Source organism: Rhinichthys klamathensis, unplaced genomic scaffold (genome assembly GCF_029890125.1).
Source record: "Rhinichthys klamathensis goyatoka isolate OS25496 unplaced genomic scaffold, OSU_Roscu_1.1 h1tg000695l_1, whole genome shotgun sequence".
In the NCBI taxonomy this organism is placed as follows: domain Eukaryota; kingdom Metazoa; phylum Chordata; class Actinopteri; order Cypriniformes; family Leuciscidae; genus Rhinichthys; species Rhinichthys klamathensis.
Window position 1 is genome coordinate 739313 of NW_026607121.1, and position 14275 is coordinate 753587.

Below are 14275 nucleotides of genomic sequence, written 5' to 3' on the forward strand. Positions count from 1 at the left end.
GTTGCTTATACAAAGACATTTTATTTCAACATATTTCAGTCGATTTATACTCATCTCAGTATAGCAACGTAGTTTGGTAAAAGCTAAACTAGTAGATGTGTTCATGTAAAAATAACATGTTTACTAATCTAAGTGCCAGTGTGAATGAACGGCACAGATGCGTGTTGTTGTTTACTACAGCGCGCATCTGTGCCGATCATTCATTCACACACAGACATGCGATTCATATTTAAACAGTCTTTTTGCGGTTTACAATCAATCAATCATTCTCTTTATTTGTCCCCGTAGGGAGATTTGTTTGCAGGACTACCTCTACCTTACATCATACCTCATACACCACACAAAGAACCTTCAAACATACTGGTAAACACACACTAATACACTTAACACATAATTCCCCTTAACCCCACACCTTACTACCGATTAAATTAGGCATACCAGACCAGCTGAACATCCTGCCTATTTAGCTTACATGTTTAAAAACTTAATTGCTTGAGGCACAAATGAAGATTTAGATCTATTTTTGGTAAATAGAGGGAGGCAGTATCGTCGCCCAGATGGCAGCAGTTCGAATGAAGAGGCAAGGGGGTGCCTCTTGTCTCCCACAATGGTTTTTGCCTTGTTCATTATTCTTTCCCTATAAATATATTCCATACTTGGTAACTTGATCCCTAATAGTTTACTGGCCATTGTTACTGTTTTTCTTACAGACTTTTTCTGTGCCTCAGTAGCATTACCAAACCACCAAATGATGCAGAAGGCCAAAATACTTTCAATAAAAGAACAATAAAACATCTGAAGCATTTTGTTGTGGACATTAAAGGATGACAGTTTCTTTAAAAAATGCATTCTTTGTTGTGTCTTTGTGCTTATGAGGTCAGACCACAGATCCCATTTAAGCTTATGGTCAATCACAATGCCAAGATATTTATAATTTGTAACTGATTGTATAGCCTCCCTGTTGATAAAAGTTGAATTTGATGATTGCATCATTCTAAAATCGACACTAATACAGACACAATTCCATATCGACACTAATACAGACACTATTCCATATCGTGATTAGAACAAAGCACTTAAGAATAAAGAACTTACCATTTACAATTCTCAGCTGGATCCGTTGCTCCTCGAAGTGAAACTAAACAGGCACTTCTGAGGTAAATTTCCCAGGATTATTATTACGATAGTATTATTCCTCACAGCGTAGCAAGATGACAGAGTACATTAAGCTGATTAAACTTGATGTGTTTTATCGACTTGAGGTGGGCGTACACAGGTTTGCATGGATTGCCTCAGATCATTTGCGTTTGAATAGTGCGCGCTCTCCGTGGGCGTGTTCACATTAGTAGATAATGAGCTACGAGAACGATAATGAGAACGACTGACATCTCTCTCTTTTCATACAGATAATATAAACAGAGAATATTTGTTTTGTTATATAAATTACTTCACTTTAAAGAAGAGAATTCAAGCTTTATACAGACATACAGTATCTCTCGTGCCTGTGTGACTGAATATTCTCTGAGTTACAGTTAATTTTCGGATGCGTTTCAGAATAGACTTCACTGACAGAGAGAAGGCAGAACTCGCATCATGATTATTTTTCTTTATTTGGCGAAAACCACAACACTTTGTTTTTATTGTGAGTATACACAAAAAAATAGACACTTAACAAGATTGAATGATGTACAACACGTATATGTCAACAGAGTATTTTGAGTCTCTTTTGCACTAATAAGAAAAAAAGCGAGCTGGTATTGCCGGCGCGACTACCGACCCCAGGGGGTTAAACTTATGATTTGAATCCATGGCAAAAGTTCCGTAAAAGGACGTAACTACAAAAGAGTTTTTTTTTCATGTTGTTTCTTATTTATTTACACAGACACTTGTGCCAAACTGTTGTATAAACGGAAAATCACAGCCATGCTGATAAACAGCCATATCGCACGACTACCCGTATAGGCTATATATATATATATATATATATATATAGTCATTAATATATATAATGTAGTAATTTCAATCAGAGACCTCAATATAAACAAATTCACTGACTTAATAAAGAACTTTATTGCCATGACTGAAATTAAAGCTCTAGCGTAAGTTCTGCCTGGAAGACTCAATTGTTAAGCCACTTATTACCTTCTCATCTATCCAAACGTGTTCTCATACTTGTAGTATAAAAGTTCGGTACTTACACATGTCTGAGTTCGCAGATGCTGAGGCCTATATTCATTTGATCTCAAGCTATCAAGATCCTGGGCAGATGGTCTTCCTCTGCATTCGAATCCTATATAAGACCCGATTCCAAAATCATCCTCAAAGCTCAGCAAGCCCTTTCCAGCAACGATTAATGTAATCCTCATGCAAATACTGGTGGTGGTGTCATGCTCACACATTTACTCATCTATCCTGTCGATAGTCTTAGCTTGCATTTCTAGTCTGAGTGGCTAACGTGACATTGTCTCTATGTGGCTTTATGGCCGTTATCTCTGTGTGACCTTGTCTCTGTCTGGCCTTTAGTGCCCTTGTGGCCTATTGTGGTCTTGTACTGTGTCGCCATCATGGCCTTGTGGCCTTCGGGCTTTGGTTCCGTGTGGTCTATCATGGCCTTGTGGCATACGCCACTGACACCCTGTGGTGAAATAATTATGCGTATGTTTACCAGCCGCAGCTTTCTCATATCGGCTTGAGTTGAATTAAAATGTCATGATCCATTGAGTTTGGAAAATTCTTTACACAGTAATCATCAGAATATCTCTTCTCCTGGCCTGTCTCTGAAAATGTCCAGATTTGTAAATCATTATAGGACACTCATTTTAGGTGGCGTTTAGGTGACTACAGCACATTGAAAATATACTGTAGACCCACATACCCGGAAATAAATTAGTTGTACTATTTCAAAATGGAAGTGCATCACAAAGCTCAGTGCAAGAAGTCCATTTAAGTAATTTATCATATAACAAAATATATTTATATTTCCAGACATAAAAGTTATAGTTAAAATTTTCACATAACAGGAGGGTTAAAACATAACCAGAAGTTGAGAAAGAAATCTACTTATTGAATGGTATTTTCTATTTGGCAAAGAAGTTTCAAAAAGATTTTGCTAAGCTGTCAAAAAAAAAAAAAAAATGACTACACTATCTAAACTGTATAATAGCTTATATGTGATATTATGCACCTTTGGTGTAGTCAGATTGTTTAGAATCAAACATTTTGCATTCAAATCAACTGAATGGTTGAAGGCTGAATGGTTATGCCCACTGCAGGGAGCCACTGGCCATGGCACAGTCAACCTTTGCTTAAGTCGTTGGGGGGCTCCTTTCATCCAGAGACCAAAGGAACCAGAGCGAGAACAGAACTGGTTTGCATCAATAAAAGCTTTACAGCTCATTGCTGGGCGACGAAATATTTAATAAACCCAGTTTGACCATAGATAACAAAGATATTTTATTGGAAGAGATGCTTTATTGTTTTATTAATGATCTATTAATGATACAATTTTCATTTAACAATAAGTGCTTTTGAAGTAAGGGATCGAATATTCAGCAACCCAAGCTTTATCATTTGTTCATCTGTATTATATGTTTTTTATTTGTTGAACATCAATTAAAAAATTTTCTGTTAAATGCGTTTGGGAGTTTTTTGTATTAGCCTACCTAATTCGGGGAACAGACACAGTCTATATATGATGATATCTAGGTGAAAGAGTCTCTATTTGATGGAAGTTATCTTACTTCGGTGATGTGAGACAACTAGCAGACGGTCGGTTTAGCCAGTCTGTCTGCTTTCTGACCTGAGCCCCAATTTGTCATGTTTGAGCTGAGTGGGGAGAATCTGTTTGATATTGTAATCGGAATGGAAGAGTGGTGTTTTGTTCTGCGACTATAGCGTCTCACGGTCACCCAGTTGCCCTGCTGCACGGGCTCTACAGCCGGAACCGAACAAAGTTCACTAAGCTAGTCGCATCCAAAGCAGTATCTAAAGCCTTTGCACTCTTACTATCCTCAATTAAAGTGTGGATGGATGCTTGTCTCTAGTTCTGAAGTTTTCTCTGTCAGCCTGACTATCTCCCTGCATTTATCACATGTAAAGCCCTCAGCGCTGACAGAGAATGCTATACTATACATGTGACACGAAGTGCAAGTGACAATAACAGAAGACATTACTTACCGTGTTTGTTGACTGATCCTACTCACCACAGTTGTTTGATAGACTTGTTAAAAGACGTGCAAGAAAAAAAACGCGCAGGTTAACAGGCTAGCGAAATAATAGCGTGTAGTGCTAACGATGAAGATTTAGATAAAAGCTAGCAATATTTAGATTAATGTGATAGGCAAAATTAGACAATATCTAATATAACCATTCCAAGAGCACCAGAGGATACAAGGGATACTAGCAGTGCTCCAGCTCCCCTTTGTCTAATATCTAATATATGTTGAGGAGTAAGTTATATTTAGCAATATAAATGTGATGAGGTTCAGTTTGGAAGGAAGAAGACCGCGTCGGCATGTCTGGGACTCGTACAATTTTATTACAGTTTTTCTCGATTGCTTAAACACTATAACCAGGCTTTTGAACTAAAATTTCAAAACCATAATGCCATTTATCAAAAAGCACACCCATTTCACTGAACTATGAACACTATTCCCCTGTTTTGACACATTAGTCAGATTTGTTGAACTGTCACAGCAAAACTCTACACACACATCCCTTCATTTCTCATTGCCTACACCACGTGGTCATTTAGAAAGCACTAGCATTCAATATTGTTCACTCAAGTCAACTCAGCTTCAGCTCAGTTAGCACACAATTACCCAGGTGAAAACACTAAGAGTCAAAATTGAACACACATCAGTCAGATCCTTCAATAGATAGATAGATAAAAGGTTATACAATCTTTTATAAAAGATAAAAATCAGTTTACTGAGTTTTGGAACAATGGATCCACAGAGAAATTAAGCAATAGGTCGAGGAGGGAGAGGAAGAGGAGGGAGAGGAGAAAGAGCAGGAGGAGGAGGGAGAGGAAGAGGAGGAGGAGGAAGAGGAATAGGAGGAGGAAGAGGATGAGGAAGAGGTGGAGGAAGAGGAGGAGGAGGAGGAAGAGGAATAGGAGGAGGAGGAAGAGGAATAGGAGGAGGAAGAGGAGGAGGAGGAAGAGGAATAGGAGGAGGAGGAAGAGGAATAGGTGGAGGAAGAGGAGGAGGAAGATGAGGAGGAATAGGAGGAGGGAGAGGAATAGGTGGAGGAAGAGGAGGAGGAGGAGGAAGAGGAGGAGGAATAGGAGGAGGGAGAGGAATAGGTGGAGGAGAAGAGGAGGAGGAGGAGGAAGGGCAAGGGCAAGCAGACAAGCAGTCTCGGATGAAACTCAAGCCACTTTAGTTGGCCATGTCCTTGTCCATGGTATGACTAAGGGAGGCTGCGCAACGAGTACAGCCAAATTTGAGTCGCTTCACCGTCGCCTCCATCATCAGATCCTTCAGGGAGGTGTGGTGGCAAACAGATTTCTATCACTGAATAAGAGACAAACATTTCCAATTGTCTTTGATGAGGTTTATGTTCTTGCAAGAAAAGGCCAGCAGTCGTACAGTCACACAGAGTGGCTGCAGAGTGTGACAGTGAAGAGGGCATCCTTCCCCATTTATAGTCTTGACTCCCAGAATGTTATCTTTCTAGGCCAATGATGGTATTTCAACCATATGTGGAACATTCTTAGACTTGTTCATCATATTGTATCCTTGAGTGGAGGCATGTACCAACACTCTTTACCATTCCAATACTTTTAACCATATTTGAATAAGGTTTGTGTGCTCTTTTACTGTCATATGATGCTCACACACATCTTGAGTAGAAGCGAGTAAAAAAAAAAAGATGGATGGACCACAAGCAACATGACTTACCAGTTTTGGAAATGTTGTTTTGAATTTACAGCACCAGTGTGTAAGACTATGTTGTAGTGTGTGTATTTCTGAGGGCTTGTGTGTCCTGTCTGAGGGCAAAGTTTGGTTTTTCAGCAAGAGTGAATGGTTTTGAGTGTAGAGCTTCATTTTGACCTGAAAATAGGATGTTTGGAGAATTGGGTGAGACGTTATGGATTTGTGTTTACTGTTTTGAGAATACGAGGCATAGTTTCAAGAAATGTGTTTAAGCAATCGAGAAAAACTGTAATTTAAAGAACAAACAAAAGGTGCGCCCACTGCGCGTTCACCGTAGTTCACTACAGCACGAAATAATCGAACACTTCACAAAACTCTTTCCGCTATATCAGCAGGGCCGGCGATTGCTATAGGCGAACTAGGCGATCGGCTAGGGCGGCAAATGTGTTGGGGGCGCAGGCGCCCTCTAGTGTCGCCCTTTGCCTACTTCCCATTAATCATAGAATTAGAATGACAAGCAAAATAAAACATGTTTATTAAACATGATCATCATAAGGCGCCCCTCAGCCACACGTTTAATTACTTGTCAACCTGATTATTAGATTAAATTGATGATTATTGTCGATCATTTCCTTATGGGGGAGGGGGAGTTGCGTTGCGTTACGTTACGTTACGTTACGTTACGTTACGTTACGTTAGGTTAGGCAAGGCAAGTGCTGGCGCGTTGATCGAAAATGAAGCGGTCTAAACCCTCTGGTGCACAGGGAAGAAAAGGAGAAAGGAACAAGATAAAAAGAAAGCCCAGTATATGTTGAAGATTTTATTATTTAGAAAACAAGTAATTTAGCCTTATAAGAATACACAATTATTTATTGTATGAGTCCTCTAGAAGGACTCTATGTGTCTTTGAAAGCTGCAAGACCTTCTGTAAAAAGACCCTGAATGTCAATTCTATTCTGAGAAGTCACATGGTACAAGACCTTCACCCAAAACTATCTATAAGTGTATGACCATCTTTGGAAAAGGATGTATGGATATATGTGAGAAGCTGGGCACTGATCAGGAGTGATCGCCTGCAGGAGGAAGGGATCTCCTGCTGGAGGGAGTGATCCCCTGCAGGAGATGCTCGGCTTTGTTTGTTAATAAAGTCTAATATTTCTGGCATCAAAGATCTCTGCGAAGTTATTTTACAGAACAATTGAAACCACTTCAAATGGCGTTGTCGGCAGGATTGGCTTAGGAGCTGAAGGAGCCACGAAAGGCGACACTGGTGACTCACAGACAACAGTGGCCACTGTGTACTCTAAGGTGAGCAGTTTTTTGCTTTTGAAAAAGTATGTGTTGTCACCAGTGAGCCAGAGTGGTAAGACCTTTAAAATGCTTCTCCAAATTTAAAGAACTAAAAAATTGAAAAAGGGGATCTTTGATTCTAGAAATAAGTGCATGCATTGTTGTTGACGATATCAAGTAATAGCGCGGGGGAGCTCCTGGTAGTGTTTGCTAGTGCTCGTATAATCCTGTGTGGATTGTATGATCACTGGTGGTGCTAATTTTGCGCTAAAGGTTTTGTCGTGCGTACGCAAGGATTTGTGTTTGCTCATTAAGAGGGCCTTGATGGATAATGAGCAAAAGCATGCGCACAGGGTTTTGTCGTACGTACGTAGGGATTTGAATTTACTGATAAGGATATCAGGAACTGATTAAGGATAATCAGTTTTTATGTTTACTTGTTAAGGATAACAAGAGTAATGATTAAGGATAATCATTTGTTATGTTTACTTGTTAAGGGTAACAAGTGTAATGATTAAGGATAATCATTTGTTTTGTTTACTTGTTAAGGGTAACAAGTGTACTGATTAAGGATAATCAGTTGATCTGTGTTTCTTATTAAGGATAATAAGTATAGCATGCACACAGATAAGTTTAGCTTATGGTTACCGCATTGTTATAGGTATGACAATGGACTGCTCGGGTAAGCTAACTTGAATCACAGAGGTCTGTGATATTTTAAAAGTTATTTTTTGCTGTGTTGGGGAAGTGTATCAGCAAATCTTCTAGTTTAAGTGTATCAGTGTGCGTAGAGTGTATGTGGGATCCTGTGTGTCTGCTTGACTGTGCCTGTGGTTAAAAATAGTGACCTCTGACCCTGGTCACTTGTAAGGGACAAGGAATGTGTGAATGAGCGTGAGGGACAAGTATAAAGGATGTGGAGTAAAATAAAAGAAATAGTAAAGGAAAACAATTGTTTCAAGATATTAACCTAGAAGATTATTGTAGTATGCAATAAGTTAGTTATAAAAAATATATTTAATAAATAAATGTAAGGATATATATTAATAGATAAAGATAGATAAAGATGCACGTGCTTAAAAATATAATATTTTATATCTGAAGACGTCTAAAATTTGTATCTCATTATCCCTGAAGACAAAGTGAGAAAAATTATTCCATTGTAGATAATTAAGTTTGTGCTAAGGAAAAGTGCAGTGTGCTAAAAGTGAACAGGATTGGGTGACCAAGTTTCAACAGTCATAAATGATTTACAGCAATCTTAGAATTGTAGTAAATGGGAATTGTTGGGAATGGCTGAGGAAAAGTTTATTCACCATGTTAGATTATTTTGAACACAGCATGCAAATATAGGAGAAAGATTGAAGTCTGATTTTATGATAGGGAAAACTATTTGATTGGATTATATATATATATATATATATATATATATATATATATATATATATATTATTATTATATTCAGATAGTCAAAGTTAGATTATTACTGCATATTGTAATGAAGAAATAGCTTGCTCTTTTCTGCAATGAAGAACTTGCTTTACTAAAAACAGAATGGGAGAACTGCTGTTGTCAACCAGTGATTATTATATAGTATAAAAGAACTAGGAGAAAGATGGTTAAAATGGAATTTAGATAAAGAGCTAATTGCTCAGGAACAAATATTTATAAAGTTAATTTGATTCATACAGTTCTCTAAGTGTTCAAATTTCAGATGGCTTCAATGACAGTGTCGAATGGAAGAGGTGAAAGGTCAGAGACACGAAAGAGAGAAGACATGACTGCAGAGAGAAGGAGTGGGTGAGGGGCGTTCAGCTCCCCTCCTAAAGATGACCACTTTCTGGAAACTCAGCATGGAGAAAGACTGATTTAATGCTGGAAAAGGTGAAACTTTCACTTGAGACTTTTCCTGAGAACAAAGAGACAATCCTGAGATGCAAAACTGTGGCAGGATCTTTCAAAAGCCCAAACTGAGAAAAGGCAGAGAAACAACAGAGCCTATATTTCCAGTCTACGACACCAGGCCTTTGAGTGACAGGCTGACGACACATGCAGATCGACAGCCGAAAAGCTTCAAAAGACGGATGATCTGAGAACAGAAGAACTGACTGACATCCTTCCCTTACGGGCAACACAGGTGTGACAACTCCAATGATCACTAGAGAGACTGCTGCAAATTTAGTTAATTATTAGATTAACTTTATTCTTCTTGATTATTCACTGGTCTCATAAGCAATTCTTTATATTCTCTGCTAAACTAACCCTCTCTGCTTTATCAGTAGGTACAAGTCCAGCTCTATATAAAAAAAAAAGAAAGTCCATTGACAGAGAGAAGTGGGTGCTTAACTCACCAAATAGTTAAGACTGAGGCTGGATTTGGTTTAGTGAGGGCTATTATATTCAAAAAGTTCATAGGGCTAAAAGCATGATAGAATTGTTCTCTGGCAAAGAAAAAAGATTGACACAAAATGCCAAAGAATAATTATTATTGTTGACAAAACAATGATACTGGTCACTCCATTTTGTTTTGGTAATTTTCTAGAGATAGATTGGAGGAAAAAATGACTCCAAAACTCCAAAATGATGAAAACGCAAATGCTGTCAGAACTGGGATAATGAGATGGAAATGTTGTTGGCCATGGATCCAAGATTATGCAGAGATCTCCAAAATTATTCTTAAAGCAGCTCATGAGCAAAAACAAAAAGAATATAAAAATTAGACAAACAAATGACAAAATGCATTTGAAAAATTAAATGGCAGGCCTATTATTCTGAAATATTTAATCTATTAGAATTTGTAAAAAGAAAAAAGGGTTTACAACAGCGGACTTAGACTAAACCTTACGACCACTGACACTTCTCAATAGTGTTTGACATAGTTATGTTGACCTGATCAGACCTTGTGGCTAAAATTATAAGATGCCACATTTAGAGCACAACTTGCAAGAATGTATGCTTGCTGGCCAGTGTGTGTGAGAGTGACTGAGTGTGAATGGAGTGAGAGATGGTGTTTGAAGAAGCACTGAGGCAAATCAATTATTTTGCCAATACAGCTGTATTTAAAACTTTAATATGTGGGCCCACAGGGCAAATTCTGCCCAATAAATAATGACCATGGATGAATTTGGTTAAAATTCCTGGTTGAAATTATAATGAAAATAAAAATAAAAAATAGAAAAACAGTGCCACAATTGCTTAGCGCATAACACATCTGACTTTCTTTGCAGCACATCAAGAGGAGCTGATCTTTGTCAAAAGTATGAAATGTTGTCTGGTAACTTTTGTCTTGTAAAAAAGTGGGTTGAGTGTTATCCAAGATGCCTCATATATAGTGTGCAGATAGTGGAACTCAAGACAAAGAGATAACTGAGTTGAAATGACTAATTTTAAGAGTACATTGGAGATTTATTATGAGAAAAATGTAAAGAAATTGCAATTATGAGGATAAAAAGCTAACTATATGAAAAACAAGGGGAATATATGGATTAAAGTCCTGCTGTTAATGAAAGCAGAAAGGACAGCACTCGGCCCACATTATCTTTTCTACAGGAAACACCAGGAAGGACAATAGGCCAGATCAGCAGATGACTGAAAATACATGATGTTGTCACTAACAGAAATAATGAAGCTTTAATTCACAGATGAAAGCAGCTCAATTCCAGGAAGGGTTCTGGGACGAGTCTAACAAAAAGAGCCATTGACTGTGCCTTGTAATTTCAGAAGAAATGATCAACAGAGTGACATTTGAGTCCTCTCAACTTAAAATACACCAACAGATTTCAGCAACCCCCCACAACAGAAGTGAGGGATCAAGGACGCTGACAATGACAGAAAAAAGTCCATTGCAACGAACGATTCAAGAGTCACACTGGTAAAAGATGTAAAGATGACAAGAGAATAACAAAATGATCAAAACAGGAATGGAAAGAGAAGACAAACTTGACCAGAAACGCAGGAATGAGAGGAGCTGTTCCAGAGATGAGTACAAGCTCAAACAATAGTCAACATCAACCAAACTTCCCTACAATTGAATGTTCAGCCCTTAAATAGATGCAGTAGCAACTTAATAATAACCCCACCAGGAAAAATGATTGAAGAGAAAAATATATTAAAGCAATGTAAAAACAATGATAAAGACAAATTAAGAAAATAAACTAAAATAATGAATGGTAACAACTTATTCAAGAAAATTGACATAGCACTGTCTGAAATAAGCATGAAGGAAAATTAAAATTTGAAACTTAAAATAACTTTTAAAATAGATTCCATTGCAAATTGTCAATACAGTGGAATACCTAATTAATTTAAGGCTACAGTTGAAATTAAAGCAAGTATTAACATTGGATATTAACAAATATTAGATTTTAATTCATAACATTATGAACTGATTCAATATGCTATTGACTAATTATAAATTATATAAAGTAGTGTTTAAGTTTATAGACTTACAGGAAGTTATTGAAACAATAACAAACAGGCCCTTCTGAACAATCTATATGGCACCAGAGGGGGGTCAAAAATAGATATTTGGCATTCACATGAAGGACAGATTGTTGAACCAACAATACTTTTGAATATTCTCAATCCAAATGCGCAATGGTATTAAACCAGTGCGCAAAGGGGGGAGTAAGGTAAGGAAATTAAAATTAAGGCAAAATTAATTAAGAATAAGGAAATTAAATTAAAATAAAGTTAAAATTAAAGGCATTAAAAGGCATTTTTGCAAAGTTTTGTGAAATTTGTGGCAAATATAGGCCATATGTCAGTATCAGAATGACTATTAAAACATTTGGTAAGGAGTATGTGGACATGATATAGATGGGTAAAAGCAATGAAATCAACAGAGGAGGGGCAGGAACAGAAATTAAATCTCTTACAGAGAAGTAATCCTTAGATTAGAAGTCTATCAGAAATAAGGTCAGATAATGGGTCAACCAAACAGAAGTATTGAAGATTAAAATTAAGTTACATACAAACACAAGGAAGTTTAATAATAAGGACGTTTTAATAATAAGGAAGTTATGATGCTAATGGTTTAAATGGTTGATATAAAAACTTTTAGATTGTTCAATATACAGAAAAAGAAATGGACATATAAGGAATATGTAAGAGTGCAAAAAGTTGTTCTCTAGAGTTATTTTTCTAATTGTCTAATGAGTTTATTGAATGACTTTTATGATGTAAATGTAATATTGCTCTGAAGCTTTCTTAGTTAGAGTGATAACATAAGACATAATTAGTTTATTCATGATGGTTTATTTAGAAATTAGTAAAGAAGAAAAGGTATTCAGTTAAGGTAGTCTTGAACTGAAGAGCTACAATGAGAATGAGAAGCTACAATACGTGAGATTAAAAAAGTCAAAGGGTATTTATTGTTTAAATTTGGAAATAAAATTGACAGAATGTGAAATGTAAAACTTTATAACAACTATTAAAGCATATTGCGGTTAAGTAAATAGAAGATTCACTAAAGTGTTCTGTTCGTTCATCAACTAAAAATGACTGACTAAAAAGATTGATTCTTCGAATTTAAGAATTGATATTCCTTCATAAAAATAAGAAGCGATTAAAAATAGGAAAGAGGTATTTTTACCCAGACATATTGTGATCCGATATTAATATGGATCATGCGAAACAAAAATGCAGAATGAATCAATTATACTACTATAATCAGCAGAGATTGATTGTAAAACTTTGTCTACATTAGGAGAAAAACAATTATGAGAAAAAAAAGTAGAATGACTTATGTTAGGAGATTAGTGTGCACTTTTACTTAATAATACTGCGCAGGGAAAATTTAACCATACGATTAAGTGTGAGAAAAAAATAAAACTTAAGAGCAGAAGTTAAGGAAACCGTGATTTAAACTTTGGAGAATTATGAGCATGTTTTGCTAAATCAGGAATGTTTTTGGATTTGCAATATTGAGAGTGGGTTATTATTCTGTTGTGTACTTTGCATAATATCACAAGTTGGAAAACCACGGTTAAACGAATGGAAATGCAGGAAAAAAGATAATTTGTGAGGGCAACCAAATTGATATTTACAACCCCTGGAGGTCGATTTAAGTTCCTCAAATGAGGACGACGAAGATGATTGATGAGCCAGAGGAGACCTTCTACTATGGAGCTAATAATATGACAAAATGATTTGAATTTGAATTGTGTAAATTTGAATTATTTGCAAGTGTAATCTAACAAAATTGAATTTTAGGTGGTAGTTTAAATAGTTCTGAATTTGATTTTTTTAAACGAATATTGAACATTTGAAATTTAACAAATTGAAAGGTTTTTATGGCTGAATTTTATAGACATGTATTTTCAAACAGCTAGTTTTTTTGTTCTGAATTCAAATACTGCAAATATTCAGTTTAAAAAAATACAGATTCAAGTTTTCAAGATGAAGAAATTCGGAACTTCAAATTCAGTTTTCTAAAATTCAATCTCAAAAATTCAAACTCAAAAATTCAGGTCTTACAGAAAGTAGGTCACAGGTCATCCACAGGGAAGAGTAGATGATCTCAGAAAAGTCGAACAGAGCATTTTGGTCCATTAGGGACTGCAGAAGGTTTCTTAAACATGAATGATTTTGTGTTTGTTAGCGTTCTCATCACGTGAGACATTTGTCTAAGCAGTCTCTGGAGTTTGTTTTAAAGTATATTTTGTGTAAAATTGATTAGAACGCCACTGTGTCACCTACAAAGACAGGACGCGAGCGGCGCGGCGCAACACAGTGCTTGAAGCGACTGTTGCAAAGAGCTGAGACTAGGTCACAAATAGGATGGGGAATCCGTGTGCTGTTGGGGATTTCACGGGTCGCGTCGCTGCGCTCGCGTCTGGTCTAGACTGCGTCGTACATGTAGCCTAGTAAGCATAAGGTACGAGTGTGAATTAGCCATTAAATGTCTTACAATAAGCCTACCTACCTAATGCAATTGTCCTTCAATATTAAAGTCTTCTCTACTGATTGATGACTGACTCAGTAATAAAGACGGTCTTTGCCGCCATCTAAAATTACAGGTGAAATATTTTAACTTATGCTGCTGTTCACGGCCAGGGACTATTTTTTTTTTCAAGCGGAATGTAGGCTTTTGGTGATTTTATTCA